The sequence below is a fragment of the Cryptomeria japonica genome, chromosome 8, assembly GCF_030272615.1.
Source record: "Cryptomeria japonica chromosome 8, Sugi_1.0, whole genome shotgun sequence".
NCBI lineage: Eukaryota > Viridiplantae > Streptophyta > Pinopsida > Cupressales > Cupressaceae > Cryptomeria > Cryptomeria japonica.
Window position 1 is genome coordinate 51,890,535 of NC_081412.1, and position 20,072 is coordinate 51,910,606.

A 20,072-nucleotide genomic window follows, 5' to 3' on the forward strand; every position below is an offset into this window, starting at 1 on the left:
TGACAATAAGGAATAGAACTTGTCAAAAATAGATTTAAAGTCCTACAAGAATTGTTTCATAGATAAAGACTAGGACTCAAGTAGGGAGGTGGCTTCTTCTTTCTTTGTCTGCATTTGGGAGACCTGTTATTCCATGGCGTCTATTGTGCTCATCTCCCATGTTGTCATTAAGGCATCCATATTAAGATAGCACTTCTGAAGTATTTGCAGATGTGGGAGTATAACTAGTTGTAGCTCCTGCAAATCTCGTGACTAGGTGCTGATATCATGCTCTATTTTAGTATACTGGATATGAAACCGGTGAATGGTTTGCCCATAAGTTGTAAAGGAGTCATATGGTGGCTTGAAGGTGCTCATATATGATTGTAGATCAGATTGAAGCTTTTGCTTCTATGCAAGCACATTGTCACAGAAGAGATGGGGTTGGCAAATCTTGCTGAGTAGAAGATTCCCCTCATCTAGAGCATTCCTTATATCCTTCTATGCTTTTTGCAATTCAGACTGAAGTTCATTAAGCTTCTTTACCAGGGTAATGTTGAGAGCCTTTTGATGCTCTTTCTTGGCATTTGCCTTTGCTACCTCCTTTAAGCTCTACACTTGATCATCCACTACTGTGCATAGGAGCTTCAATTGGGCCAATGATGAGTCAGTGCTAGGGAGGTTTGTGCCGGGTAACAAACTAGTAAGAGTGTCCACCGCTACTTGGATCACATCTTCCTCCTTCTTCCTCCTTATTACCTCTAGGCGTTCTTAAGTGACCTTAATGCTCTGCAGCATCTCTATTTCGCTGGTAGACTGGAGGTCAATAGGACTAGTGAGATCAACCGGTTTGGCATGACTACCGGTTGCCTTTGGAGTCTCCATCTAGATGTTTTTCGTCGCTTCTTCTTTCTCTTCTTCCTTCTTTTTCTTCTCCACCTCTTTCCGCTTCTCCTCTTCCTCTGCTTGCTTCTTCTCCTTCTCCTTTCTTTTCTCCTCTTCCTTATCCTCTTCTTCTTTTTTCTTCTTCTCATCTTCTTGCTTCTTTTTCTCTTCTTCTTCTTTTCTCTTTTCCTCCTCTTTCCTTTTCTTCTCCTCTTCATCTTTCTTCTTCTTCTCTTCTTCATCTTTCTTCTTCTTCACTTCTTCATCCTACTTCTTTTTCTACTCTTCATCCTTCTTCTTCTTCTCCTCTTCATCTTTCTTCTTCTTCTCCTCTTCATCCTTCTTCTTCTTCTCCTCTTCTTTCTTCTTTTTCTCCTCTTCATCCTTCTTCTTTTCTTCTTCTTCTTTCTTCTTCTCCACTTGCTTCTTTGCTTCCTCATTTTTGTCCTCAGTTTCCTTTTTCTTATCTACCTATTTTGCCTGCTTCTCCTATCTTGTTGCTTCCGATGGTGTTCCTTGAGTAACATTCTCTCCATCCAGAGCATCAACATCAATAGTGTCGATAGGTTTAACAACTAGATTTCCTTCATTGTCAAACACTTCATCTGGTTCTATGACTGTCAATTCTTATTTAGCCTTCTTGCTAGCTTGAAGTGCTTTATGCGTATGAACTGCTGTTGTCATATGCCAATGAGTGTCTTTTTCAACATCATCAATTCTTCCTTCCAATAACCAGAGTCTTCTTCTTCTAGTGAAGAAGAGTCCTTTATTCTAGTTGATGACCTCAAAGAGCTCAGAGTTGGATAGGTCAGGAAAGTAGTGGGCAAATACTTTCTCCCTTATTTCCTATTCCTTTTCTATGGCAATGCGCCATTTATTGTCTAAGGACATATACAAAGAATTCGGTGTCTCAGATCTAATTTTTGAAGGCGATCGGTCATTAGCACATAAATATTTAACAATTTCCTGTTCAGCTGCTTCCTTTTCATCATCATTAAAGTCATAAAAACAATCAATTAAATCATTCAGTAGTTTTCTTCTAGTATTCTTTATGGTTCTTTGACAATGTGTCAAAGGTTTGTAAGAAGAAATGTCAATATTTACTGGTGCAGATGATACCGGTTCATTCTTTGTCTTTTTCTTTGCTTGTCTTGTCTTCTTAGGTTTTTCCTCAGACACAGTTTCTTCTGAGTTTGGTGAGGCATTCCTTGTCTTCCTCTTCATCTCAAAGACTTTGGTAGGTGCTGATACCGGTTTCTTCTTTGTAGGTGACCGCTTGGTCACTTTAGGACTGGCTGTCATTACTGGTGTTGATGTCGAAGGCACTACCTTTCCTTTCTTTTCAGGGGATTCTACAATCGGTGCAACCCTTTCCAAATAGGTGTCAGTTCTCTTTGCCTTGGGATCTAGGGGTGAGGCAATTAGGGTAGATGCACACCCATCCAGCATATCATACATCACCTCATAGCCCATAGGCTCCACTTCTTCCTGTCTAGGTTCAACGGCCTCCATTATGAATTGATCAACTTCGATGATAAAGTAGATATCATCTTCATACTTCTTGACAATGTCACTAGATATCCTCATCCTTAGGCTCATCTTGCTTCTGAACTCATCATATTACTTGTTCAGAACATCAGGGTAGCCGGTTCCAACTGCTTGCAGACTTTCTTTGATCTCCTTGGTAACCAGTTGGTCCACAGACCACTAAATGTCTCCCACTCCTGGGAAGTAACCTTGGAAATAAAAGAATAATCCAACCAGTAGCTAACCAAACTTGAAATTCAATGCATTATCATGTTTGATTGATTTTAGATTCAACATGAGTTGCCTATGCATACCGGTGCAGAGGTTGAATGATGCATCTTCCTTGATCATTCGATAAGTGACATTTACCGCTGCAGCAGATACAGATTTAATTCTGTTGGCTGAGAATGTTTGGTATCCAATCACCATGCATGCATACTTCACGAGGTCATCCTTGATGGAATTAACAGTCATTCCTCATGAGTCGCTCACTGAACCAGTGAGCTTGGACATTTCAATCTTGCTGACCTTCCTTAGGGCTGGCACTTCCCCTGTATTGCAGAAACCAGTGGCGACATGATTAGCTTGAGGAGTGATATCATGCATCCTCTCTAGGTACATCTTATCACCATGAACTCTGCTCAAAATGATTCTAATGTGGTCATCTATGAAATCCTCTAGGAAGTAGACTGCATTGTGAAGTTTCTTCTTCTCCAAAATGCTATACTCCGGTTTTATCCTTGTATCCCTCCAACAAAATAGACCTAGCTGCAAATGGATCACAAGAGACCCTAGGTCTTCGATTTTGCAATCTATATAATCTGAGATCCCTTCTTCTACTATAACCCTAACCGATACTTGTGACAAAGCATTATATTTTGATTTTCTTCAAATGAAATCCATAGAGTCGACAGTTGCACTAGAACTATCATGAGATGCGGAAGCCATGACAAAATAGAAAGATCAAGAAATACCTTTCAAAAAATGAGAATTTAGGGGTTTGCAAATTCCACTTCACTTTACACTTCTTCGGTTGTACAATCACCACTTTGTGTTCTTCTCTTGACCGTTTGCAATTTGCTTTTTGAATCTCCTTCAAGGTTTTCAAATTTCTCTGAATCGCAACACAAATCACTTTATCGCCGCTCTACACTTGAAAACCTTCTTCGCTTCAAAAAATGATAGTGACAAATGATTTGAAAATTCCTTTTAAACATATTCCTCACCTACCATAATTAATGCTCTACCATTAGGGTGTAAACCCTAATTTGTCTTTTACCATTTCTAGTCTTCTGCCAAATGACAGGTATCACATACTGGTTAAGGTCTTTTAGCGGTGTAAACTGGGGGTTCCAAACATTTTTCCATTTTCTCCCCCTAAGCTTTTATGATGCTTAGTTTGTCGTTTCCGATATTTCCACACTAGGTGCAGAAACTAGTTCTTCTTGTAACACTGCTGGTTTCTTCTTCCATGTTTTGTTCATATCCACTTGAACAGTGTCAATATCAATTTTTCCTTCCGGAGTGACTGGTATGTCATCAGTTATGCTCTTTCTACTTCTACAGAATCTGGCAATGTGACTCGGTTTGTTGCAATGATAGCAAACCATTCCAGGTGCTCTCCAAGGTCCATTATTCATGTTTCCATTCTTCCTCCTATATGTTGCAGCAGTGTGACCATGACCATGACCATGACAAATCCAACAGTTTGCTCTCCCTTTGGTTGCCCCTTGATAGCCACTGCTACCTGACTGATGAATATAGGTATTAAACCGGTTGGGATTCCAGTTCACAAAAGATTCTGGACCAACTCCTTGATTCCTCTGAGGATACCTTCCGGTGTTGTGCATGATAGACCTGCATTCAAATGCTTTATGCCCAAACTTGTTGCATGCATAATAGTTACCATTCAATTTATAGGATCTAGGCTTATCATTTAGAAAATAAGGAAAATTATTGTAAGCCTTACTCCTACACACATTGGCAGTATGTCCTTCTTTAAGATAGTTAAAGCAAATAGGTTTAAACTATTGCTTACCTTTATCCTTTGATGTAGGTTGATTCTTTGATGTTCCAACATTTGTACCAAAAGTATCACCTTCCTCATGATCAGAATAACCAAGTCCATCAGTATTCTTGACAGGTTTGGCAAATTCAAGCTTTTTCTCTAGCTTGACAGTACTCTTGTTGAACTTAACAAGTATTTTGTTTGACTCAGAGAGTTATTTGGAAATAGCAGCATTTGTTTCCATCAAGTTTTCATTCTCAGAGATGGCTATGTTCAGTTCTCCTTGCATGTCTTCCTTTTCCACTTTGCTCGCATGGAGTTGAACGGTTAGAGCACTGATCTCTTGCTTCAACTTGGAGATCTCATGATCTTTGTCCTTTACCAGATCTTCAGCCTTCCTCTGGGTCTCAAGCTCTTGACACATTCAGATAGTCAATCCTTCCAACTCCTTTCTCGGGTTGGAGTTTGATTCATTCAGCTTTTCTACTTCTTGAATTAGGTCTTCCATATCCGCTTCATCAGAAGAACTATTTTTAGATAGCTCCATCAGTTTCTCAGCATGTTCTCTCCTTTTTGCCTGAGAAGCCTTATATTTTACCATAAGCTCATCATAGGCTTGCTCAGACTAAGTGACATGATGAGTAAGTTCCCTCAATGTGTATTCCCCCATATCTCTTTCCAAGTGGTTAAACTTATAGAAAGGTAGGCTCTGATACCCATTGATGAATACTAAGAGGGGGGGTGAATTAGTATCCAAAAAATTCTGCACTTAAACACTTTTCTAGACTAACAGTAAACCGGTAAAATAGTTCGATAACACAATGATGAACGAATAGTACCAAACTGGTACTGAGAGGGGGGGGTGAATTAGTACAGGCAAAAACACAGTCTTAAGCCAATTTGACAATAGATACTTCAAATGACTGGTAAATAGTGATATCGGTTCAACACAAACTGCAACCGATAAAGCCAAGAGTGTCTAAGACAAGCATTAACCGGTTCATCACTTAGCTTTTTACTTAACTCAAAACAACACTACCATTTCACCCTCATGCATGAATAGGTGATCTATTATCAGATCTTCACTATAACTAGTTCAACATGATTTACTGACAGGCATAAAACACAGAACCATCATATGCTTAATAGGTAATAACAAAACATCACAAGATAAAAGCATCACACATGACACACTTGTTTTTCATGTGGAAACCCAACTGGGAAAAACCACGATGGGGATGAATACCCACAAGTTTCTTTTGAACTCTTTTGAAGTCCACTCTGTTAGGAGCCTAGTCCGATTAAAGACATTATAATAGGTTCTGCTAGGAACCAATCCTATTAGGGATCACCCGGTTAAGGGATGGCTATAATACCTAGTTAAGGGTTAAACCCGGTAGGGCTATCTTGTTAGAGGATTTCAAGAACTTAATAGCTAAAGGATCTCCAGAGCTCTATAGATTCTTAGAACTCATTAACTTCGAGTTACCCTGTTAAGGGATTTGTATCAAGCCGGTTAAAGCTACCATGTTAGGGGATTTGTATCAAGCCCAGTTAAGGCTGCCCTATTAAGGGATTTCACAACTGTTGAAATGGTTATAGATCAATAGGAATTACAATGATCTGGTAACAGCACTCAATGCTAATGCAGATCCATTTTGGCTCCTCTTATCGATCTGCACATTCACTTTGTAGGTATATCTTTTCTCCTTTGGTCTGGCAAGAATCATGTATCACTTTCCTTGGATACACACATACAACTTTTTCCAACAACCTTTGAAAGAAACATAACATCGACCTTATAGGAAATAGACAGGTTGGTAGCAAAAACCCTAAACCCTAAACCTGTTAGGTTAAGCAATTCAAACAGTTCAATCCTGACCATTGAATCATACTACATTAAATGCAACAATCTTGAATCAATCTCAAGACATTCTCCATTGTCCATTATCCACCAATTTCTTGGTGGCTGATAACCCATCACGCATTATCACCATTTGACAAACTTTGCACATTCCCGAGGTAGATAGGAATAGTCTTCTTCATGCAAGATCCTTCGTGTGCATAGAGCTTACGTGGCAACATGACCTGTTCTCTGTTATATTGTTAACTCATCTCACAAAGATCACCGATTGAGTCACACAGGCTTGAGGTACTCCAACCAAAAATCCTGAAGTGGAAACTACCTACCAACCAGTAGTCACACAATGCTTCCATGTGTTGATTCCCATAACTACATGTCGGTTCATCTTGAACAAATATGCCACTTCACTTTGGCATATATACTGGTTCATACATATGCCAGTTCACATCATGTCACATATTGACATCAATGACAACATACAGTATCATTATGTCTTCATACTGGTTCACATAATGCCAACAATCTCCCCCTTTGGCATTGATGGCAATATACAAAGATATCTCTCTGCTTCAGAGCTTCTCCCCTATTTGCTGCAGATATCTTTTTCACTCCACTCTTTCTCCCCCTTTGACAATAATGCCAAAGTGGAGGCACAAGCATCTCAGTTCCATTATGCTGCTCCCCCTAAGGAGTGGCATCCTTCAACACATCAGTCAACAAAAATTTGACTATGCAATACCTGACTGATGTGGAACAAAGACTTTTAGTTCACCTCCTAAAGGGGAAGTACCCCCAATTCACCTCTTAAATGCACAAATGTAATCTTTGGGAGAGGCTTGGTGAATATGTCTACTAACTGCTCCTTACTGGAGACATGTTCCAGTGCAATCTCTTTATTCTGAACCTTTTCCCTCAAGAAATGATACTTAAGCTCAAAATGCTTGGTTCTAGAATGTAAAACCAGATTCTTTGAAATATTGATAGCACTTGTGTTATCACAGAATATACTTACCAGTTCAGATATAGGAATTTTGAAGCCTTCTAGTACAAGCTTCATCCAAATTGTCTAAGTGCAGTTCATGAAAGCTACAACATACTTCGCTTCCGCTATAGACTAAGAGATACAACTCTTCTTTTTACTCATCCATGAGACCAGTCTACCACCAAGAAAGAATGCACCACTAGTTGTGCTTTTCCAGTCATCCACATTACCTACCCAATCAACATCTGTGAACACTTTCAGATTGAAATCATTGATGTATGGGTACCACAATCCATAGTCAACTATTCCCTTCAGATACCTAAGAATCTGCTTGACTGCAATCAAGTGGGATTCTCTTGGACTTTTCTAGAACCTTGCAATAATGCCAACTGCATGTGCAATATCTAGTCTGCTATGCACTACATAATGCAGCTTACCAATCATTGATCGGTATTCCTTCTCATCAACCAGTGCGGAATCATCCTCTTTTGTCAATTTGCAACCAATCACAATCGGTGTACCAACTGGTTTGCTATCTTCCATGCCAAAGGTCTTCAACACCTATTTGACATATTTGGACTGAGTGATAAAGATTCCATCTTTCATCTGCTGGATTTGTAGTCCAATGAAGAGCTTAATCTCCCCTATGAGTGACATTTCAAACTCTTTCTTCATCTCATCAGCAAACTCATGACTCATCTTGTCATCTCCTCCAAAGATAATGTCATCAACAAAAACTTCATAGATCAGGATCTGATCTCCTTCAGACTTCAAGTAGATATTGTTGTCTTCACTTGTTCTCTCAAATCCAATCTTCACAAGATGGGAATGTAAGCGCTCATACCATGCCCTAGGTGCTTGCTTTAGACCATATAAGGCTTTATGTAGCCTGCATACCATATCACTATCTTCAGATAGGGAAAACCCATCTGGTTGCTCTATATACACCTCCTCTTCAAGTACACCATTTAGGAATGCAGATTTTACATCCATTTGATATACCTTCAATCCTTTAAAAGATGCATATGAAAGAAGCATACGAACTCCTTCCAATCTGGCTATAGGAGCAAAGGTTTCTCCATAGTCTTCTCCTTCTTCTTGAGCATATCCTTTTCACACCAATCTGGCTTTATTTCTAATCACCGTGCCATCCTCATTCAGCTTGTTTCTAAAAACCCATTTGGTACCAATAACATTTTTATGCTTTGGTCAGGGTACCAAGGACCATGTACCATTTTTCTCTATCTAGTCAAGTTCCTCTTCCATTGCCTTGATCCAGTCTTCATCTTTATGAGCCTCTTTGAATGATTTAGGCTCAAATTCAGAGATCATACATGAGTTTTCTCTGATCTTTCTTCTTGTAAGGATTCCTGCATCCTTAACTCCTATGATCTTCTTAGGATCATGATTCAGCTTGACATACCGAGGAATGGTCTTGACTTTTTCTTCTTTCTTTTCCTCTTCATTCTCCTCTTCATCAGTATTAGCATTCACCGGTTCAGGAACACTGTTACTGGTACTTGGTTGACTAGCAACCGGTTCCTAGAAGGTAATAGCCAGTTCATTTACCACTTGCTTGCTGTTAGTTTCTTTAGTTTTCTCAAAGGTTTCATCAACTCTCACATTGATGCTTTCCATTATTCTCTGAGTCTTATTGTTATAACACTTCAGAGCTTTACTCTTGGTGGAATATCCTAAGAATATCCCCTCATCACATTTAGCTTCAAACTTGCCTTGATGTTCACTCCTCTTGATGTAACATTTGCTACCAAAAACCTTAAAGTAGCTAACCATAGGTGTCTTACTAGTCCAATACTCATAAGGAGTTTTATCCTTACCTTTCTTGATGAGTATCTGGTTCATTGTGTAGACTGCAGTGCTCACCGCTTCTCTCCAAAAGGTGTGAGCTACCTTTCCTTGAATCAACATTGTTCTTGCTGCTTCAACCACTATCTGGTTGTTCCTCTCTACTAGGCCATTCTGTTGTGGAGTCCGGGGGGCAGATAGTTGTCTCTTGATGCCAAATTCTTCACAATACTTGTTGAATTCACCAGAAGTGAATTCCCCTCCTTTATCAGTTCTGAGGCTTTAAAAGTTGATTCTATCTTTTGAACACTGCCATCAAAACTATTTAGCTCATAGGCTGTCAACTTGGCTATGATGGAGTCCAAGGATACCTTGGTCTTGTTTATTGATCTCAGCTCCTAAATAGCAGCAACCCTTATTGCATAGACCAGCAACAGGGATCTCAGGACTTTGCTTACCACAGTAGCATCTTCCATTTTACCACCTGCACTTTTGATATCTCTGACAATAGTTTTGATTCTAATGCCATACTGTTGAATGGTTTCACCTTCAACCATTCACATATCTTCAAACTTCCCTCTAAGGATTTCTTCCTTAGCTTGTTTTACATGCTCATCACCTCCATAGATATTTTCAAGAGCATCCCATACCTCTTTGGGATTTACCTTGTCCTGAACATCAATAAACTCAATGTCAAATAGACTACTAATAAGGGCTTCCATGACTTGCCCATTTTCTTGTATCTCTCTCTTTTGGTCATCGGTGAGAGTATCAGTAGGGACTACATAGACATTCTCAACATAACTCCAGTGTTGAGCACCCATGTTTCTGATAAATATCTTCATTCTATCTTTCCATATACCAAAATTTTCCCTATTAAACTTTTGACCTTCCCTCTTCATCATTTGACTGGGATCTTTACCTCAAGCGGTTAAGCTTAAAACATAGAGGTCCTAGATGCTCTAATACCAATTGATAACTCAATGATGAACGAATAGTACCAAACTGGTACTGAGAGAGGGGGTGAATCAGTACAGGCAAAAACACAGTTTTAAGCCGGTTTGACAACAGATACTTCAAATGACTGGTAAACATTGATACCGATTCAACACAGACTGCAATCGATAAAGCCAAGAGTGTCTAAGACAAGCATTAACTGGTTCATCACTTAGCTTTTTACTTAACTCAAAACAACACTACCATTTCACCCTCATGCATGAACAGGTGATCTATTATCAGATCTTCACTATAACTAGTTCAACATGTTTTACTGACAGGCATAAAACACAGAACCATCATATGCTTAACAGGTAATAACAAAACATCACAGGATAAAAGCATCACAAATGACGCACTTGTTTTTCACGTGGAAACCCAACTGGGAAAAACCATGATGGGGATGAATACCCACAAGTTGCTTTTGAACTCTTTTGAAGTTCGCTCTGTTAGGAGCCTTGTCTAGTTAAAGACATTACAATAGGTTCTGCTAGGAACCGATCCTGTTAGGGATCACTCGGTTAAGGGATGGCTATAATACCTGGTTAAGGGTTAAACTTGGTAGGGTTACCTTTCTAGAGGATTTCAAGAACTCAATAGCTAAAGGATCTCCAGAGCTTTATAGCTTCTCAGAACTCATTAACTTTGAGTTACCTGGTTAAGGGATTTGTATCAAGTCAATTAAAGCTACCATGTTAGGGGATTTGTATCAAGCCCAGTTAAGGCTACCCTGTTAAGGGATTTCACAACTATTGAAATGGTTATAGATCAACACGAATTACAATGATCTGGTAACAGCACTCAATGTTAATGTAGATCCATTTTGGCTCCTCTTCTCCTTTTGCACATTCACTTTGTAGGTATATCTTTTCTCCTTTGGTCTGGAAAGAATCATGTATCACTTTCCTTGGATACACACATACAAATTTTTCCAACAACCTTAGAAAGAAAACAACATCGACCTTATAGGAAACAAACAGGTCGGTAGCAAAAACCCTAAACCCTAAACCTATTAGGTTAAGCAATTCAAACGGTTCAATCCTAGTCGTTGAATCATACTGCATTAAATGCAACAATCTTGAATCGATCTCAAGACATTCTCCATCATCCATTATCCACCAATTTCTTGGTGGCTGATAACCCATCACGCGTTATCACCATTTGACAAACTTCGCACATTCCTGATGTAGATAGGAATAGTCTTCTTCATGCAAGATCCTTCATGCGCATAGAGCTTATGTGGCAACACGACCTATTCTCTGTTATACTATTAACTCATCTCACAAAGATCACCGATTGAGTCACACAGGCTTGAGGTACTCCAACTGTAAATCCTGAAGTGGAAACTACCTAGCAACCGGTAGTCACACAATGCTTCCATGTGTCGGTTCCCATAACTACATCTTGGTTCATCTTGAACAAATATGCCACTTCACTTTGGCATATATACTGGTTCATACATATGCTGGTTCACATCATGTCACATATTGACATCAATGACAACATACAGTATCATTATGTCTTCATATCAGTTCACATAATGCCAACACAGTTTAGCAAACAAACCGGTTAGCACACATGCAAACCAAATAGAAAATAATGCATTCACCCATAGAAGCACAAACACCATAACACAAGATATTTTGATGTGGAAACCCAAATGGGAAAAACCATGATGAGATGGAACTCACAAGTAAACTATCTACAGAATAGGAACCAGACCGGTTAAGGTCATATAATGTTCTTTACCAGAACATATCCTATTAGGAATCTCAATCTCTGTTAGAAGATAAGTCTGATTAAAGACTACCTTGCTAGAGGATTTTAGATCCATGGATGTGAACCACCTTGTTAGAGGATTTTACAAAAGACCTTTTGGGCCTGCTCGGTTAAGGGCTACAGGCTTGTCAAAGATGTGAGTAATCAACAAGTGAGTGATCTATCAAATAGCACAGATTGCTTGGTTAGATCCTTGATAGCTCATTCCTAATGCATTCAAGCATTACTTCAGTCTTCAATACTTTCACACTCTACAAAAACTTGTCAACCACCTTAAACCCTAGCAACAACATCAACCACAACAACAACCTAAAACCCTAGACATGATGTCCTTATAATGGAATCTAATTTCATGTCGGTCCAATAGGATTACAATACAATTTCCTAGGTTCAATGTATCTAGACACTTTTGGTAACACGATACAATATGCACTGCCAAAGTGTCAGCACTGCTAAACAATCGGTGGATGGTAACTCATCACAAAATGTCGGTTGGTAACTCAGCACAGAGTATTGCCGATTCAAACAAAATACCAGTTTAACCAAAATACTGGTTGCCGGTTTAACAAAATGAAGACTGGAAAAATGTGATGAACCGCTTCGTTTCTTCATACCGCTTGAGATCTTCAAACCACTTGGAGTCTTCATGCCGCTTAAGACCAGTGAACACTTCCTACAAAACACCGATAGTCTAAAGACTATAATACATGATACTGGTTGGAACAAATATCGATTGAGCTTTAACTCATACAAACAAAAAGTGATCTCAAGACAAATGTGTGACCATCAATGACAATCACATCATCAAACATCAAAAATGCCAACAACTAAAATCTTAATAAAACTTCATCAGAAATTTGAAAAAAGCCTTCCAATAATCATCACAAGTTCCGGTTCCGGTCAGATACTCCTTTCCATGATACAAGTTCACATTCCAAACAGCAAATCACCAATCATCGTTGATCGTCCAATTCAATCAAAACATCTCTACTTTACCGGTTAAAGTCCTATTTCACAAACTTCAGTTCTTTGTTGGTAAACCCTGTCTTCTAGTAAACCAAATCACTTAGATGACAAAACAAAACATTAGAAACATGAGTAATCACCATTTGACATTAGTTTCCATCAATGACAACACAAATAACTTATCAGGTCATCTAATCACAAAATATTAATATCTTCATCACAGATAGACTTCTATCCTTTACCGGTGCAGTCATTAGTCTTCAACTGCATCACCTGCATCTGTATCAATTATGCCAAATTCCAATAGTAGAACTCTTTCACAAAGCCATCTAGGTCATGGTTTCTCTTAAAAACTCTATTCAGACACCATGTGTTCATTGCAGCTTTCTCACTATCAATGACATCTTCAAGATAGTGCTTCCATGATTCATGGTCTTAAGACATATTCAAGTTAGTAGACCCTACCCTCTTTTATCAACTAGATCTACCTTTATGTTGCATGATCTTGTCAACTATTATTATTCACTTTTCCTTTTCCTATTATCATAAAATTTGTTTCTCACTTGTCTTTTGATTACTCTTAGCCTCTTTCCTCACCACAAAGAAGTGATGGAATCCTACACTTTAGCAAAGATCTTTAAGGTTTTATCATTGCATCCCACTAATAGATACTTTCATGTGGTCTATCATCCCATGCAATATATTGTCTAATACTAACAATAAAGCACAACATAATAATTGTACAACTCTTGTAAGATAATCCTTTGAACCTGCACTCTTGCCAATTAAAAGATTGTAAAGGAATAACCAGCTTGTTCGTTACCTTTTTGTTTTTCTTATTTGTTGTGTGTTCTTTTTCACATTTTGTTGACTACCATGTGCCCTAGTATTCACTATGACTATTATCTTTTACTTTCTTTCCATTTTTCTTACCACCTTTTACTCTTAACCACATGAAATATTGACAATAAAACCCATTCTTTCTTTGTTGAACTAAAAAACCTAAAAAACTCCATGGGGCATATTACAAGGGTTTAAATTATTCCTTATTATTATGCATGGATTAATACAATAGTCTTTTCCCATGAAGGAAAAATAAGACAAGTTTATATAAGGTTTATATCTTGTGTAATGGTTATAATTAAGGTCTCCTCAAATGAAACATGTGTTTCTTAAAATTGAAGCAGCAACTTATCATCTTGATATGATGATTTTGGTGTGCATACCTTTACATGCTCTTGCATGGTAAAGAGATGATGATGTTCAAGGTTTCCTTCAAACATCTCAAAATTCCTTTGATCTTCATTGATACATTTTCTCATCCAATCTACTTCACAACAAGTCTCCATGGCATTGAAATTTGGAACAAACATCAATAAAAATAAATATTTGCATACACTTTTCATTGAAAAAATTGGATGTAAGGACAATGGGTTGGAAAAATCCCTCATTGTAGCCCTTCTTTGTAGCATAAAGAACCTTGGTTGTATTTCACAAGTCTAAAAATATTGGTGAGAGGAAACAAAATGTGGAATAAACCCTAAAACTCAACCTAATCACCAAAACTTGAACTCCTCTTATGTAGAAAAACTCCTAAGCACACAATGTGGGTATATTTTCTTGATACAATTATTTTTGCAACATGGACTTGGTGCTTATTAATTATTTTGAATTCCTTTTGACTTGTGTAATACATCAAAATCTTATTAAATATTTAAGGCACTCTAGTAAGTCACAACATATTGAGAAAGAATAAGTCCCCCCCCCCCCTTAAAAAAAACATCAAGAACACATGTGACTATTAGACCAAGTGTCAAAATAGGCTAACATCTTTGATGACCTCTACAAATGTTTTTCCTGTTAAAACACAAAATCCCAATTACCTTTGACATTAATTGGATATAGGAGTCAAGGGCGACCTAAAACAAATTTAAACTCAGACCTGACCTGATATTGTTAACACCTCAAAAAGATAACAAACTGACTAAAAGTACCACTACAACTAACAAAAAGACTAAAAACAATGTGCTTCATCACTTGGAGGAAGGAAACTAAACAAAAATATGTTCATCAAAAATTATTTAAAAAGAATCTAGCCCATCCTAGGATGCTAACCAAATGATAAAACTACTTAAACAAAACCATTGATGCACTCATTAAAATAGTTGCCTGTTATTCTCAATGTACAATGTTTTTCATGCTTAAGGATGATCGATAAGAGATAGAGCATATATAGGTATCCAACAAATAGTTGCCAAGCTACTTGAAGGACATAGATAAACTCACTTACTTATTCATGATATGCATGCATACTGACATTGTGAAGTGGATAAGCAAGATGCATCTACTCTTCTTCAGTAACAACCTCATGTTTAGGTGCAAGCATGACTAGTATTTCTTTGTTGGCCTTCATCTTAGATAGATGGCTTATAGGATAGCATATTGAAAAGAGAAATTTTGAGCTATCTTTTCTAGTCTCTTTTTTATAAACTCCTTCTTTGACATCATTTTGTTGATTAAAAGCACTTGGTTCATATGGCTCAAGCGGATACATGGTTTTTTTCTCCATTTCACTATCTTGTTCACAACTTTTTAATTTGGAAATACTAATTTGTCATCAAGTTTTGAATAGAAGTCATATATTATGCTTAAGAACATGTCTTCTTCTAGATCATCCATAGCTTCTTCACACTTATCATGTTCTATTTCATGTTCATGGCCCTTTTCTTGGAATCTTGAAAAGATATCAAAAGCCATACCTTGGAAAATGGTTTTTAATTTTCTATCTTGTTCAAATTGACTAATACTTCATGCATCAAACCCTCTTCATTCTTCAAAACAAAGTTATCATTACTTTTCTCTTTGTAGACCAACACCCTATTAAATTATCTTTCATCTTCCTCCTTATTTTTCTCAACAAAACCAGATAGCTCATCAAACAAATTAGTTGGAAATTATCATCAGAAATTATTTCTTTCTCTTTAACGTGTTGTTCTAGTACATCATGCTTATCATTTTCTTGCAACAAGTCTGATTTTTCTACTTTTACATTGTCTACAAGTAAAATTTATTTCTTGTTCTACCTCAAACTCCTCACTTTTCTATTTGGTGAACCCATGTTTTTTATTAACAATAGGCATAACTAGATAAAGGTGAAAAATCAGGAGGACAAGAAGGTTGTTCTGGAAGGGAACCTTGGGGAGTTTTTTGGGTTTCCTTAAATAATATAGGTTGTTCTTGAGAAATAGTAGGCTCACTTAGTGTAATAATTTGTTCTTGCAATGTGTGAGGTCTACTAAACCTTGGAATTTCAAATTTAGGACACTTACTTGAGGGTTCAAGAGGCTTACTTTGTTTGAAACTTGGAAATTTGTAATTATGATCCTCCTCCTCAACAAAAATTTGATTTGGAAAAGAAAAAGATGATTTTGTTTCCAACCCTTGAAATTCAGCCAGCAAAATCTTCATCTGCTCTTCTTTTGCAGCCACCTCTATTTTAATATCCTCTTGATGTTGTCTCCTTTGTGTCTCCAACTCCTACTCGTGAAGATAAGCCTGCTAAGCCAACTCTTCCCATTGCATATCAAACTCTTTTTGCCTATTGATGTCGTTCACCTGCTTGATGAAGTCTAGCAACATGTTTTTCATGTCTCTAATGTCTCTAAGCTCCACATCTTTAGTATCTTGAGGTTGACTTTGCAAGCATGTGTTAGACAGTTCAAATAACAGGAAGACAACTGAGAGGGAGGGTGAATCAGTTGTCACATATTATTAGAACATTTAGCAATTAAAACTTTAATACCAGAACCCAAAACATTAATACTGGAATGCTTAAACCAAATATCGGAATAGTAGTTAAACCAATTAAGCATAAAAAATAATCAAAGGAATAAATACCATCCACATGACACAAAGATTTATACGTAGAAAACCCGATAAAGGGAAAAACCATGATTGGAAGCCTACCCACAGTCAGATAATACTTCTATAGTAAGTATGTGAATTACATTTGAGGGGCTTGCACTTGCAGGAAGGCCAACAGCCTAGAGCGCACTGCTAATCACAAAAGGAGTCTCACTAATTACATAAAAATCTAGACTACAATCTGGAGAAGTGTTTGAACTGCAAATATAGCATCTCCCATGCCTGAGTACAGTTCTGGTTAAGCTCTATACCGAAGGACTAAATCCTCTTATATAAAACCAATTCGATCTCCAATGATCAACCAAATCCTTTGCCTGAATGATATTACATTATTCGCACATTACATATCCCATTCCATGACTTTATACATATGATCCTATCCCATGATGATCTAAAATGAGATCTTTACATCATATATACAAACCCTCGACCATAAACAACCAAGTCGGCCATCAGATAATAAACCAATTACATAATTACAAAACATGACGGCCTTAGACCAAACAAATAATATCCAACACATAAGACATCCCGAAAACACAACGAGAGGTCCAATCCAAACGTTACATTAAGCCAATCCATAAACTAGATCAACCGGGACCCAATATAAGTCCACATGCTAAAGCAATGATCTCCATCTACCAAGTCTCGAGCATGATCACCAACAACATCATGAATCTCCACCAAAAGTTGTACCAACACCACTTATGCATATCATCAAAGATCTTCATCAAAAGCTTTGTCAGTGAAACCCTCATTGGAACCACAAGCCAAGCTTCCAAGAAAAATAGGATAACATCCGATCACCAGACCAAAACCAACTTACTGAATATGAACATGAGTATCATCAATAATCCAATTCCATAACCAAACTATACCGGATCATATTGGATCATGTTGGATCCAAACCAACTAGAAACTACTCAACCTACCGGGACCAGAAGGGTGTCGGTAAAGCATCCAAACAACTACTGTTGGCATCAATGGAAAAACATCAATGAAATAGATAATAAATTCCTCCAAATGGCCAACAGCATGCATGTTGATTTGGAGCAAAATAGTCTTCTTGTAATAGGCTTTGAGCATATCTTGTTTTCCAAGAATGTTGAACAAGGGTCGATGGGTGGTTAGCATATTTAACTTCTTGTAATAGAGTTATTTTAAGTGAAACCAGTAGTATATACTCAATTTTATATGGATAATGAGAGTGTATACAAGTATTATTTTCATGATATTGAGGGTGATAGGACATATTTCTATATGGCATAGGCATGCTTATTCATTCAAAGAACTAGAAAATCATAATAAAAAAGAATTACTCTGAAACATACCAGCTCTTGGATTATTGAAAATAATGATTTTAAAATCAAAGATGCTAGGTGTGGGAAAATATTACCTCTAAAGGAAAAAATTATTAACACGACATCAAATATGAGCAAGGAGGAAAGCTTTGAACTCAAATAGTTCAAAATATCCCATCCATGTCAAAAACTATTATCGACAAAGTTCTCATGATCACTTAAGATATTAACTTAGCCACTTATTGACACATGGGAACACCTCTAGGTTGTGGGTAACCTAAGATAGAGATGGACCTCCCAAGAAGGCTAGTTCATTTCAATGCTTCACCTAAAACTACCTTTTTTCTGGGAAAAGGGAAAGGACACTTTGGAAATGACATATAACTACTACTAAGCTGATGCACCAAGATAAATTCAAACCTATATTATTATTTTAGACACATTTGTTCAATAACCAACTTGATTTTACACAACTCCCATCTATTCACACACCAATGCATCAATGATTTGCAAGAAAGTTTGAGTTTAAACAATTCTTGAGAAATAAAATTATAGTTTTCACAACTAAATCACCATTACAAAACCATCACAACTTAGAACCTATTAAAGTATGTTTTTTACTATCTAAAGGTGTTGAAAGAGATGAATATTAAAGGAAATGCTTAAGGCTTCATAGAAAAATCCATAAATCAGCACAACGCACACAAGAAAACAACCATAGAGAATGTAAATACTTAATTTTACTTATAAAAGATGCTTTGCAATAATACATAATTTGGAAATTGAGTACTTTACATGATCATTCCAAAAGAACCTCTTCAGGTTATAGTCAGCCAAAAACAACAAGAATTAACTAAAAAGAAATAAAAGAGTTGTTCGTTATACTGCAATGGATTTCTACAAGGGAGGGAAAAGAGTTTGAAAAGGAAGGATAAGTGTTACATCAACTTGTTGGATCAAAATGCTTCTAAGAATCCAAGTAAGTTGTCCCAATTTTTAAGCCTTCAAAAGTGTCTGAAAAAGATGGAAAAATGAAAAAAAGTCTCCTTCCTTAACTGCTTCATTGATGAGTCTCCTCATTTGTCTCCTTGATCCTCTCAATTAATTGTAACTAAGTGAAAACTACAACCTAAATGATCTCAATTAGTTGAAAACAGTCTTCAAACTACCCCATATTATTTCCTTGAATACTACAACACCTTCCATGATCATAGTACATGTGTTTCTATGACCTTATTTGAGTTGAAAAGGTCCTAGATCAGATGGAAATGTAAATGGCCACTAAAAGATTTCAAAAATACTTTAAACTGAGTCAAAAAGGCTTAAAATTGTTCTTTGAATGCACATATATCATTAGGAATCTGTACACATGCAAAAATGACTATTATGAACCTTAAATCTTCTCTATTTCCCTAAAATTAATGCCCTTACTCAATGTCATTTTGTTGCACTTTCATGTCCTCCTTAGGAACAATTCACTCTTCACTATGTAATACCCTTGCAAATAGACATTTGGTGATTTTTCACATCATGCTTATCATTGTCTATGTGCTTGACAATTATTTTATCTTTGTTCTTTATCCCTACAATCATTTCTCACTATTATATTGCCTTGACTATCCTACATGCATGACTTGTTTGTGATGAAAACTCTTGATATTCTATGGTTTGGAAGTGTCATTGCATTTCATGGACTATCCTTTCCAATGAGGATTGTTACATAAATTTTCAACAAAGCTTGGTTTCCCTAATTTTTACTATCATCTAAATGATATTAAATGGTCTCTTGAAACTCATCCATCCTTTATTTCCTTGTATTTGTCCCTTTTTACAAGCTCTTTTCTACTCATATCTTATAGCCATATTACTATCATTAACTCTTCTTCAACTCCATATTTGTCTTCATTGTGTGTTCCTCTTCTTGGGAGAGTGTATTGCACATTCTACTTGTCCCTTATTGCATAGTTTTCCTTGCTAACCATGATACCCTTTCAAGCTATGCACTCATTCTCTCAATTGTCACTTATCTAATCTTATCATGGAGTTGTCCTCTTT